The sequence below is a fragment of the Nerophis lumbriciformis genome, linkage group LG17, assembly GCF_033978685.3.
Source record: "Nerophis lumbriciformis linkage group LG17, RoL_Nlum_v2.1, whole genome shotgun sequence".
NCBI classification, from domain to species: Eukaryota; Metazoa; Chordata; class Actinopteri; order Syngnathiformes; family Syngnathidae; genus Nerophis; species Nerophis lumbriciformis.
The window spans coordinates 15,610,001-15,622,929 of NC_084564.2; positions in this window are offsets into that span (position 1 = coordinate 15,610,001).

The following is a 12,929-nucleotide window of genomic DNA, read 5'->3' on the forward strand; positions in this document are numbered from 1 at the left end:
TTTTTTTTAACATGCCTCAAAGCAGCAGCTTGGAATTTGGAACATGCGCTCCCTGAGAGAGCATGAGGAGGTTGAGGTGGGTGAGGCTGAGGTAGGGGGGTAGAGGGTAGCGGGGGGTGTATATTGTAGCGTCCCGGAAGAGTCAGTGCTGCAAGCGGTTCTGGGTATTTGTTCTGTTGTGTTACGGTGCGGATGTTCTACCGAAATGTGTTTGTCATTCTTGTTTGGTGTGGGTTCAGTGTGGCGCATATTTGTAACAGTGTTAAAGTTGTTTATACGGCCACCCTCAGTGTGACCTGTATGGCTGTTGACCAAGTATGCATTGCATTCACTTGTGTGTGTGAAAAGCCGTAGATATTATGTGACTGGGCCGGCACGCAAAGGCAGAGCCTATAAGGTTTATTGGCGCTCTGTACGTCTCCCTACGTCCGTGTACACAGCGGCGTTTTAAAAAGTCATACATTTTACTTTTTTAAACCGATACCGATAATTTCCGAAATTACATTTTAAAGCATTTATCGGCTGATTATATCGGCAGTTTGATATTATCGGACATCTCTCGTATAAAACAATCACTCTACTGGTAGGTTCAATGTACACAATTGAAAGTCTGGGTTGCTCAGAGAGCAGTGTTTATAAAAAGTTGGCGCCAGTCACTCCGTGAGTTTATCAAAGTGCAGTTATCATCACGTTTTATGGATAATTTAAAGTTTAAAAGGTTATTCTTTACCGTCAGCAGTTTTACCACGGTTATCGTTGTTACCGTTTAACGTTCAGGGGCGCCGCTAGGGATTTTGGGCCCCATGAAAAGAATCTTTACAGGGCCCCCAACACAGTGTCATTATTTTTTCTGTATTATAATTTCATCATCATTAGGGGCCTCTCTGGGCCCCCCTCCATCATGGGCCCCTAGAATCCGTCTCCTTTACCCCCCCTTTTCGGCGCCCCTGTTAACGTTACATACCTAATCTGTAGTTTGTGCAGACCTTTCTCTGCGGTTGCCTTTGGGACAGCTTCTTTAGCAACGCAGACATCTTCACAGGCTTTCAAAACACCTTTGGAGCGATTCTGGCATTTTTCCCCCCCTCCTTGCTGAATGTTTGCAGAATATTGAGTGCAAATAGCACGCACAATGTCTTCCTGTGAAGAAGTCCTGCATGATGGACGGCATGTTTGTTTACAGTGAGCTCAGTTTATGAGATTATTTAGGCAAAAACAAGCAATCGATTTGCCCATCCGAAACCACTTAAAGCCAATGGTGTGCCGTCAGGGCCAGCAAGGCCTTCTCTGCTGGCCTAACATAACCAGAAATCATGATCATAATTAAAGGGGAACATTATCACAATTTCAGAAGGGTTAAAACCATTAAAAATCTGTTCCCAGTGGCTTATTTTATTTTTTGAAGTTTTTTTCAAAATTTTACCCATCACGCAATATCCCTAAAAAAAGCTTCAAAGTGCCTGATTTTAACCATCGTTATATACACCCGTCCATTTTCCTGTGACGTCACATAGTGATGCCAACACAAACAAACATGGCGCATAGAACAGCAAGTTATAGCGACATTAGCTCGGATTCAGACTCGGATTTCAGCGGCTTAAGCGATTCAACAGATTACGCATGTATTGAAACGGATGGTTGTAGTGTGGAGGCAGGTAGCGAAAACGAAATTGAAGAAGAAACTGAAGCTATTGAGCCATATCGGTTTGAACCGTATGCAAGCGAAAACGACACAACAGCAAGCGACACCGGAGAAGGCGAGGACGAATTCGGCGATCGCCTTCTAACCAACGATTGGTATGTGTTTGTTTGGCATTAAAGGAAACTAACAACTATGAACTAGGTTTACAGCATATGAAATACATTTGGCAACAACATGCACTTTGAGAGTGCAGACAGCCCATTTCAGGCGCGCTAAGAACATATATTTTTCCACGATTTCAGCACTCAGGTTAACCATACCTAAATAGACACAAAATACTGCATTACACAAGACTACCCGAATGTACTCGAATGATTGAAATAAATAAATGTTTTTATGCTAAATTATTGGTAAACACAGTTTATGTATAATAATTTACGTAAAACCACAAGTAATGAATAAAGTTTTCATCAATTAATAAATTCTGTAGACATACCCTCATCCGCTCTCTTTTCCTGAAAGCTGATCTGTCCAGTTTTGGAGTTGATGTCAGCATCTGCTTTGAGTGTCGCAGGATATCCACACATTCTTGCCATCTCTGTCGTAGCATAGCTTTCGTCGGTAAAGTGTGCGGAACAAACGACTGACCATTTCGTCGGCTTTCCCCACAGCCTCGTATTTTGAACTAATTTCGTCCAATTTCTTGCCACTTTCGCATCTTTGGGCCACTGGTGCAACTTGAATCGGTCCCTGTTCGTGTTGTTACACCCTCCGACAACACACCGACGAAAGTGAGAAAATGGCGGATTGCTTCCCGATGTGACGTCACGTTGTGACGTCATCGCTCCAAGAGCGAATAATAGAAAGGCGTTTAATTCCCCAAAATTCACCCATTTAGAGTTCGGAAATCGGTTAAAAAAATATATGGTCTTTTTTCTGCAACATCAAGGTATATATTGACGCTTCCATAGGTCTGGTGATAATGTTTCCCTTTAAAGATAAAACTTTTATTTAATTTACTTTCCCTAAATATATAAAAATATTCATATTCTCTTCATGTAATATTATACTTTTTCCAGTGCTGTTGTTTTTAGTTTTAGTTTGTATCCAATCAGAATTCAGCTGTCTTATGTTGCCAAGCTGTACCAAATCTGCCCGAGGCCTTCAGAATCAACAATGTGGGCGTCCGTGCACTGTAAGCGACATACAGTTGATAGACAGTTGCGATAGCCAATCAGATCACGAGTTGTTGTCAGTAAGATCTTCTAGCTGGCCTCACGTTGAACGTGATGTTTACGCATCCTTTGTTTGAATACTCATCGGGACCGTTAGCGGATGAATTTGAGAACACGTAGAGTTGAGAGACAGTTGCGATAGCCAATCAGATCACAAGTTGTTGACAGTACCATATCTAAGTAGCCTGATGTTAACGAGACTGTGATTGGATACTCACTTGTCATTCCAAAGTGAGTTTCAATTTAGCAGGAAGCGGGAAGTGTTGCGCTGTAGCCAATCAACAAAACGTTGATTTGGTGCAAGGCCATTTTCAAGAAGGATATTTAAAGAGAAACTATATCTTGTGAGACGATGTCGGCCAACCCCGGAAGCTAGCTCAGCTGTTCTGGCGATGAAATGGGGAAATGTTCGCCATTTCCACTCGAAATAAGCCGGCGACGAGGGGTACCACCGGCTTATACGGCGTTAAACAGGTGCTATAAATTGTGAGTTCAAATATTTTATTTTTTCAATTTTAATATGTTTTTTGCAATTTTAATTTTGACAGTACCACATAAGATATGTTTTAATTGCTGATGCGTTTTAATTTATTTTTAAATGCGCCAGAAAATAACCCGTTTTGTACACTGTTGATGTGTTCAATGCGCAGTAGTGCGTAAATGTGTTTCTGTGGAGTATTTCTCCAGCAATGGTCATGTGGTGACATCAATGATGGTATTTTGAGAGGTAATCTTTGACATCACTGAAGGGCCAAGGTGGGAAACGCATGGCTCGCCACTGCCTAAAGCACAATACGGGTATTCTCGCCTCATTGGAGTGTTTAAAAAAAAAAAAAATCAGACAATGGTGCTATTTTTTATTTGTATGATGTCCTAATTCCTCAAATCGTCTCGACAATTATCAGTCCAATATTTATCGTGCACCCATTATTACAGTTTTACAGTATTGGTAAGTATTTATTGTAGTTCAACCCTGACTATGTCAAAATGATGGCTTAATTTTTTACAATGCTATCTTGTATCGCATTTCTTTTCCCCTTCATAATTTAGCTTTTGCTCCCTTTTTTAGACACCCTACAAGCTGGACTATTTTTACCAACTTAAAATACAACTTTGAATTGTTGGAACATACTTTATTAAAAACTCTACAATTGAAGTGAATTATTTAACTCATATTATGTTTTGCATATGGCGAATGTTTATATTCCTCTGGGAGAAAGCAAACCACCAGTATTTCAGTTTGGGCACAGAATAACATAGGGCCCTTTGGTATTGACATTTGTGTGTGGATTGGATTAGTTCTCGCGGAAGAAAAGGCAATACAATTGGACCTTGATATGCAAAGGTGATGGCCCTATCCGTGAGAAGACACTACATGCTTAGCTTATCTTAGCTTATTCTACAGAGGCACTATAGAGAGCCTACTGACCAACTGCATCTCTGTCTGGACTGGAGCCTGCAGTGCCTCAGACTGGAAGTCTCTCCAGAGAGTGGTGAGGACGGCGGAAAAGATCATCAGGACTCCTCTTCCTCCTATCCAGGAGATCGCAAAAAGCCGCTGCCTGACCAGGGCTCAGAAAATCTGCAGACACTCCTCCCACCCCCACCAAGGACTGTTTTCACTCCTGGACTCTAGAAAGAGGTTCCGCAGCCTCCGAAGCAAAACCTCCAGGTTCTGTAACAGCTTCTTCCCTCAGGCTGTAAGACTCTTGAACGCATCATAATAATCCCCTCAATTCCCCCCAAAAATGGATTAACTCGCTGGAATATAAAGACAATATAACATACATCCATAAACCTGGATGCATATGCAAAAGTGCAATATATTTATCTGTACAGTAATCTATCTATTTATATCTGCACCTTATTGCTTTTTTATCCTGCACTACCATGAGCTAATGCAACGACATTTCGTTCTTATCTGTACTGTAAAGTTAAAATTTGAATGACAATAAAAAGGAAGTCTAAGTTTAAGTTAATGCCAGCATCTAAGATACGACCTGCATCTGTTGTCTTTCCAGACATATATACAAACATCTCCTTTTATGATCAGGGTGTGCGTCCTGACTTAGCACACACCCAGCGACAGGAAGGAGGAATATAACACTGATGGTTTGGCTTCTCCAAGTTAGGAGTGCCTAATTTTCTTGACCTGACGTCCTCCAGGAATTGCAGTCCTGTATAATGACGCTCTCTTGTAATAAAGCAACTTTTAGTTCAGTCCGGACGAAGATGACAACAACAGAAATACACATCATTATAGTTTTAGTTTATTATTATGGTTGTCTGCAGTGGAGTTGTTTCTAATATTTTGACCATTTCTCAAAGCCAAATAAGATAACTTAAATACTATAAGCAGCACTCAGTATGATGCAGTGGACTATGCAATTATAAACATATTATCACAAGTGTCTTTTATAAAGTCTACAGTAAAAATAATAAGAAAAACAAGTCCCCAAACTGCGATGATTGCCTGACCATTGTCCTGGCCACAGTGACGGACACACTAATGGTCCGTGAGCGGGAACGCTCTTCAAATTTAGTTTGCGTCAACAATCGCTTATTTCATAGGCTTTAGAAAAAAGGTGGACAGCTGGAATGAGACGTCTCCATATGAAAAGGCCGGGCAGGCAGTCACAGAGGCCGTGACAGATGAATCCACATGTGGAACAAAGGCTGTTTGAACTGATGGATGGAGAGATGAATGCACGGCTCGCTGAAAGTAGACAGGAATGATAAATGGGCAGTAGCTGCAGGCTGGAGCCTTTTGCACACAAAGGACACCTGAACGTTGCACCTTATACATATATATATATATATATATATATATATATATATATATATATATATATATATATATATATATATATATATATATATATATATATATATTCATGAATGCCCCATTAGCTTATTTTAACACTTACATTGTAGTTAGGGATGCTAAAATTATACTTCAAACATTACCCAAGCAGTCAATAAAGGTTTTATGACGGTGACAGATTGTCACTGGAACTAATTATTTCTATTTCCACTGTTTTTCACTGAATATTTGTTCCTAAATACTCATGAATATACAATAAGAGCTCCAATTAAACACCTACGTCTCCTATAGTCTCTGCGTCTGTGGTCTACAAAAGCAAATCAACCGAATCAATCTTCAGTGTCTTCAAAATATCCACAGCATGTAGAAATGTGTGTACGACAGCCATGAAGTTGGCGTGAGGCACCACACATTTCCACATTCAGTTCACTCTTGATACATCTCAACTTTGTCGTGAAAGTGTGTATGCCAGGTTTTTTTTTTTTTGCATATGCACGCTTAATCCATAAAGCCTCAGACCCATTTCCATTTTTCCATTTCATTTTATTTCATTTACTCAATGCCAAATAAAAACAATCAATACAACATTAAAATAAATCATGAATGAAAAGGTACAGACAGAAGTATAAACTTATATCTGCCCCAATTCACACTAATACAACTTGCGCTGTTCAACTCACGCAACAAAAATAAACAAAAAACAAATAACATCCTCAAAGTCATGTTTTCATCATAATGATTTTTCTTTTTATAATTTTCTCTAAATACAGAAATAGATTTACTTTGTTTTGCTCCACCTTCAACTTTAATTTGAAATACTTCTTTCCATTATAAGTTCTGAAACTAGATTTTTAAAACTATAAATCCCAATTCCTTATAATTACTCTCTATTTTGCACAAATCTCTTTTTAATGTTGTTTGGTATAATTTTTATATGTGCTTTATACATGATTTTTAGAATATTTTACTATCTCAATTCATTATATCTCAATAAATGTAACAGTTTAAATATTAGGTTTGTGAGTTCTCCACACCTAGTTATATGTGTATTATGCAAAATATACAATGTTTTTTTATTTAGCATTTCCTTTTCCTTAATTAAAATAGGAACAGTTAATTGATAAATATTTTAACCTTTTTATTTCAACCTTCGTATATTTTATGTGTGATTTTCATTACAAAATTTTATCAATCATATCACCCAAAAGCTTAATCTCTTTTGATCTTTAAATTTTGAACTCCGTCAACATATACAGTAGGGAAATTATTCATATGGCCCCATTCCTGGGCGGATCTTGCGTGACAGGAAGAGGGGAGGTTGAAGTTGAGAGAGTGGCCGTGCCAGCAATCTGAGGGTTACTGGTTCAATACCCACCTTCTACCATCCTAGTCACTTCCGTTGTGTCCTTGAGCAAGACCCTTCACCCTTGCTCCTGATGGGCCTAGTTAGCGCCGTGCATGGCAGCTCCCGTCATCAGTGTGTGAATGTGTGTGTGCGAATGGGTGAATGTGGAAAATAGTGTCAAAGCGCTTTGAGTTCCTTAAAAAGGTAGAAAAGCGCTATACAAGTATGACCCATTTACCATTTACCATCATTTTACAATACGGTCTGCGGAAAATGATGGGAAGCGCCATTCTACGTAACAAATGACGCTGTGGTCAAAGTAGGAATTGCCATAAAACACATTTTAAAATATTCAAAACACTACTGCCATCTGGCGGCTAAAATAGTGCAGGTAAACCATGACAAATGGGGCATAGGAATCCCCTTCCTATTGTAATGAGGAATTCACACTTTTCCTACTGCGACCAAAAAAAATCAAAAACTTAGTTTCACTAGTATTCAAGGATAACCTATTAACAGGGATGAAAATCAGCACTTACAAGTCCAAGTCCATGGTTCTTGCCCAGAAAAGGGAGGACTGCCATATCCGGGTTGGGGAGGAATTCAAGTTCCTCGGGGTCTTGTTCACGAGTGAGAGAAGAGTGGATCGTGAGATCTACAGGCGGATCGGTGCAATGTCTGCAGTGATGCAGACCCTGAAACGGTCCGTCGTGGTGAAAAAAGAGCTGAGTCGGAAGGCAAAGCTCTCAATTTATCGGTTGACCTACAGTACGTTCCTACCCTCACCAATGGGCATGAGCTTTGTGTTATGACCGAAAGGACAAGATCACGGGTACAAGCGGCCGAAATGAGTTTCCTTCGTCGGGTGGCGGGGCTCTCCCTTAGAGATAGGGTGAGAAGCTCTTTCATTCAGGAGGAGCTCAAAGTAAAGCTGCTGCTCCTCCACATCGAGAGGAGCCAGATGAGGTAGTTCGGGCATTTAGTCAGAATGCTCCCCGAACGCCTCCCCGGGGAACTGTTTAGGGCGCGTCCGACCGGTAGGAGACCACGGGGAAGACCCAGGACAAGGTGGACAGACTATGTCTCCCAGCTGGGAACGTCTCGAGATCCCCCGGGAAGAGCTGGACGAAGTAACTGGGGAGTGGTCTGGCCTTTCCTGCTTCTCACCCTATCTCTAAGGGAGAGCCCCGCCACCCGGCGGAGGAAACTCATTTCGGCCGCTTGTACCCGTGATCTTGTCCTTTTCGGTCATAACCCAAAGCTCATGACCATAGGTGAAGATAGAAACGTAGATCGACCGGTAAATTGAGAGCTTTGCCTTCCGGCTCAGCTCCTTCTTCACCACGACTGATCGATACAGCGTCCGCATTACTGAAGACGCTGCACCGATCCGCCTGTCGATTTCACGATCCACTCTTCCCTCACTTGTGAACAAGACTCCGAGGTACTTGAACTCCTCCACATGGGGCAGGGTCTCCTCGAACGCGTATATAATATTTTGTCCTGAATAAAACAAGGTTGTGTCATCTGCACACACTTGAAACAGTTTGAAAACTGCAGTAATATCATTGACATACTTAAGAAACAGTACAGGCCACAACTACAATTCTGTATAGCAGATATCCTACTGATCCAGGAGAAATTATTTCCTCCCCACTTTCTCATTCTTATCTAAGAAAAAGAAAGAAATAACCACCTCTCTCCAATTATCCCCTGCTTCCAATTAACACCCTAACTTAGATGACATTCGCATATAGTTGTATCATCACTGAGCCAACATCTTTGCTGGTTGTGCTCCTTTTGCAGGTTCTTCGATTTGCTAGTGAAGTGTAAAAAAAAAGAGTAGGTCACTTTAATGCATATTCCACGGGGCATTGGCTGGGCCAATATTCATCATAAAACAACACAATATGAAGCTTGCTCACAGCATATCCATTCCACTTCTCTTGTACATGGCTGGAATAGTTATTGTGTTCACTTGCTGCGCTTCAATTAAAGATGGTCTCACTGCTTGGATGCATAGGAGTCCTCCTGGGCGCCCTGGTGGACATGCTAAGACTATTCCCAATGTGATCTCTGTTCTTACTCACCTTTATTCCCCTCCACCCTTTATCCACCCCCCATCTCTGCAGGATTGTCGCAAAGGAGAGGCATGTGTGCGCATACTAACATTGCCCCCCCCCCACCCACCCAACCCCTCCACAGAGTGCCTGCTGGAGTCTTATGAATAAGGGAATAAGCGTTGAGCTGTTATTAAAGTAGATGGAAACAGATGGCCACCGCTGCCTTACAAGCTGAACTGAATCGGCGAATGATTAGAAGGCGGAGAGGCAGACGATAGAGATGCCAGGAAGCGAAAGGTGCACATCTGTAGAGAATGATTGGTGAGAACGTTCACCGATCCCTTTGACACGTATCTATCCAATGCACTTATGCAAGAAGTTGCAAGAATTTGCCACGGATTAGTAGTAAACTTGTATTTATCATATAAAGAAGGTGTTTTAGTAGTACTTTTACCCCTCAGGAACATCAGCTGGTGACTTTTCAATGACTGGGGGGTCTTGTGGTTGCTTCTCATTTGGTAAATATCCTCAACAACCAGCGTCCTCTGCAGTGGACATTTTTTGTAGAACTTACTGATTTTGGCATTATAATATATACATTATTCACTATAATAATCTAAGAAAAATGGTGAAAAATCTAAATTTGTTCCTATTTGGCCTTATTTTTTTCATGTCTTCCTTGAACGCTATTCCTCGCACCTGCTTTGTTTTCGCAATCAAGACTATTTAAGATGTGTGGACACTATCCTTCTTTGTGGGGACATTATTGATTGTCGTGTCATGTACGGATGTACTTTGTGGACGCCGTCTGCTCCACACGCTGTAAGTCTTTGCTGTCGTCCAGCATTTTGTTTTTGTTTATTTTCTAGCCAGTTCAGTTTTCGTTTCGTTTTGCATAGCCATCCCTAAGCTTCAATGCCTTTTCTAAGCGGCACTCGCCTTTTGTTTATTTTTGGTTTAAGTGTTAGATACCTTTTTACCTGCACGCTGCCTCCGGCATTATGTGATCACGACAAACCATGTTCCCGACATCTACAAAGCAATTAGCTACCTGCTGCCATCTACTGATATGGAAGAGTATTACACGGTTACTCTGCCGAGCTCTAGACAGTGCAGACACTCAACAACGGCACATTTGCGGATTATAATTACTGGTTTCCTCTCTGAGCTGCCACCTTAACGTGGTAGAGGAGTTTGCGTGTCCCAATGATCCTAGGAGCTATGTTGTCCGGGGGCTTTATGCCCCCTGGTAGGGTCTCCCAAGACAAACTGGTCCTAGGTGAGGGATCAGACAAAGAGCAGCTCGAAGACCTTTATGAAGAAAACAAACAAGGAACCCAGATTTCCCTTGCCCGGACGCGGGTCACCGGGGCCCCCCTCTGGAGCCAGGCCCGGAGGTGGGACACGATGGCGAGCGCCTGGTGGCCGGGCCTGTCCCCATGGGGCCCGGCCGGGCGCAGCCCGAAGAGGCAACGTGGGCTCACCACCCATAGCAGGGGTCATAGAGGTCGGGTGCGATGTGAGCTGGGCGGAAGCCGAGGGCAGGGCACTTGGCGGTCCGATCCTCGGCTACAGAAGCTAGCTCTTGGGACGTGGAACGTCACCTCGCTGGGGGGGAAGGAGCCTGAGCTAGTGCGCGAGGTGGAGAAGTTCCGGCTAGATATAGTCGGACTCACTTCGACGCACAGCAAGGGCTCTGGAACCAGTTCTCTCGAGAGGGGCTGGACTCTCTTCCACTCTGGCGTTGCCGACAGTGAGAGGCGACGGGCTGGGGTGGCAATTCTTGTTTCCCCCCGGCTCAGAGCCTGTACGTTGGAGTTCAACCCGGTGGACGAGAGGGTAGTTTCCTTCCGCCTTCGGGTGGGGGAACGGGTCCTGACTGTGATTTGCGCTTACGCGCCAAACCGCAGCTCAGAGTACCCACTCTTTGGATTCACTCGAGGGAGTACTTGAGAGTGCTCCCCCGGGTGATTCCCTCGTTCTACTGGGGGACTTCAATGCTCATGTTGGCAGCGACAGTGAAACCTGGAGAGGCGTGATTGGGAAGAATGGCTGCCCGGATCTGAACCCGAGCGGTGTTTTGTTATTGGACTTTTGTGCCCGTCACAGATTGTCCATAACGAACACCATGTTCAAACATAAGGGTGTCCATATGTGCACTTGGCACCAGGACACCCTAGGCCGCAGTTCCATGATCGACTTTGTAGTTGTGTCATCGGATTTGCAGCCTCATGTTTTGGACACTCGGGTGAAGAGAGGGGCGGAGCTTTCTACCGATCACCACCTGGTGGTGAGTTGGCTGCGATGGTGGGGGAGGATGCCGGACAGACCTGGCAGGCCCAAACGCATTGTGAGGGTTTGCTGGGAACGTCTGGCAGAGTCTCCTGTCAGAGAGAGTTTCAATTCCCACCTCCGGAAGAACTTTGAACATGTCACGAGGGAGGTGCTGGACATTGAGTCCGAATGGACCATGTTCCGCGCCTCTATTGTCGAGGCGGCTGATTGGAGCTGTGGCCGCAAGGTAGTTGGTGCTTGTCGTGGCGGTAATCCGAGAACCCGTTGGTGGACACCGGCGGTGAGGGATGCCGTCAAGCTGAAGAAGGAGTCCTATCGGGTTCTTTTGGCTCATAGGACTCCTGAGGCAGCGGACAAGTACCGACTGGCCAAGCGGTGTGCGGCTTCAGCGGTCGCAGAGGCAAAAACTCGGACATGGGAGGAGTTCGGTGAGGCCATGGAAAACGACTTCCGGACGGCTTCGAAGCAATTCTGGACCACCATCCGCCGCCTCAGGAAGGGGAAGCAGTGCACTATCAACACCGTGTATGGCGAGGATGGTGTTCTGCTGACCTCGACTGCGGATGTTGTGGATCGGTGGAGGGAATACTTCGAAGATCTCCTCAATCCCACCAACACGTCTTCCTATGAGGAAGCAGTGCCTGGAGAGTTTGTGGTGGGCTCTCCTATTTCTGGGGCTGAGGTTGCTGAGGTAGTTAAAAAGCTCCTCGGTGGCAAGGCCCCGGGGGTAGATGAGATCCGCCCGGAGTTCCTTAAGGCTCTGGATGCTGTGGGGCTGTCTTGGTTGACAAGACTCTGCAGCATCGCGTGGACATCGGGGGCGGTACCACTGGATTGGCAGACCGGGGTGGTGGTTCCTCTCTTTAAGAAGGGGAACCGGAGGGTGTGTTCTAACTATCGTGGGATCACACTCCTCAGCCTTCCCGGTAAGGTCTATTCAGGTGTACTGGAGAGGAGGCTACGCCGGATAGTCGAACCTCGGATTCAGGAGGAACAGTGTGGTTTTCGTCCTGGTCGTGGAACTGTGGACCAGCTCTATACTCTCGGCAGGGTCCTTGAGGGTGCATGGGAGTTTGCCCAACCAGTCTACATGTGCTTTGTGGACTTGGAGAAGGCATTAGACCGTGTCCCTCGGGAAGTCCTGTGGGGAGTGCTCAGAGAGTACGGGGTATCGGACTGTCTGATTGTGGCAGTCCGCTCCCTGTATGATCAGTGCCAGAGCTTGGTCCGCATTGCCGGTAGTAAGTCGAACACGTTTCGTGAGGGTTGGACTCCGCCAAGGCTGCCCTTTGTCACCGATTCTGTTCATAACTTTTATGGACAGAATTTCTAGGCGCAGTTAAGGCGTTGAGGGGATCTGGTTTGGTGGCTGCAGGATTAGGTCTCTGCTTTTTGCAGATGATGTGGTCCTGATGGCTTCATCTGGCCAGGATCTTCAGCTCTCACTGGATCGGTTCGCAGCTGAGTGTGAAGCGACTGGGATGAGAATCAGCACCTCCAAGTCCGAGTCCATGGTTCTCGCCCG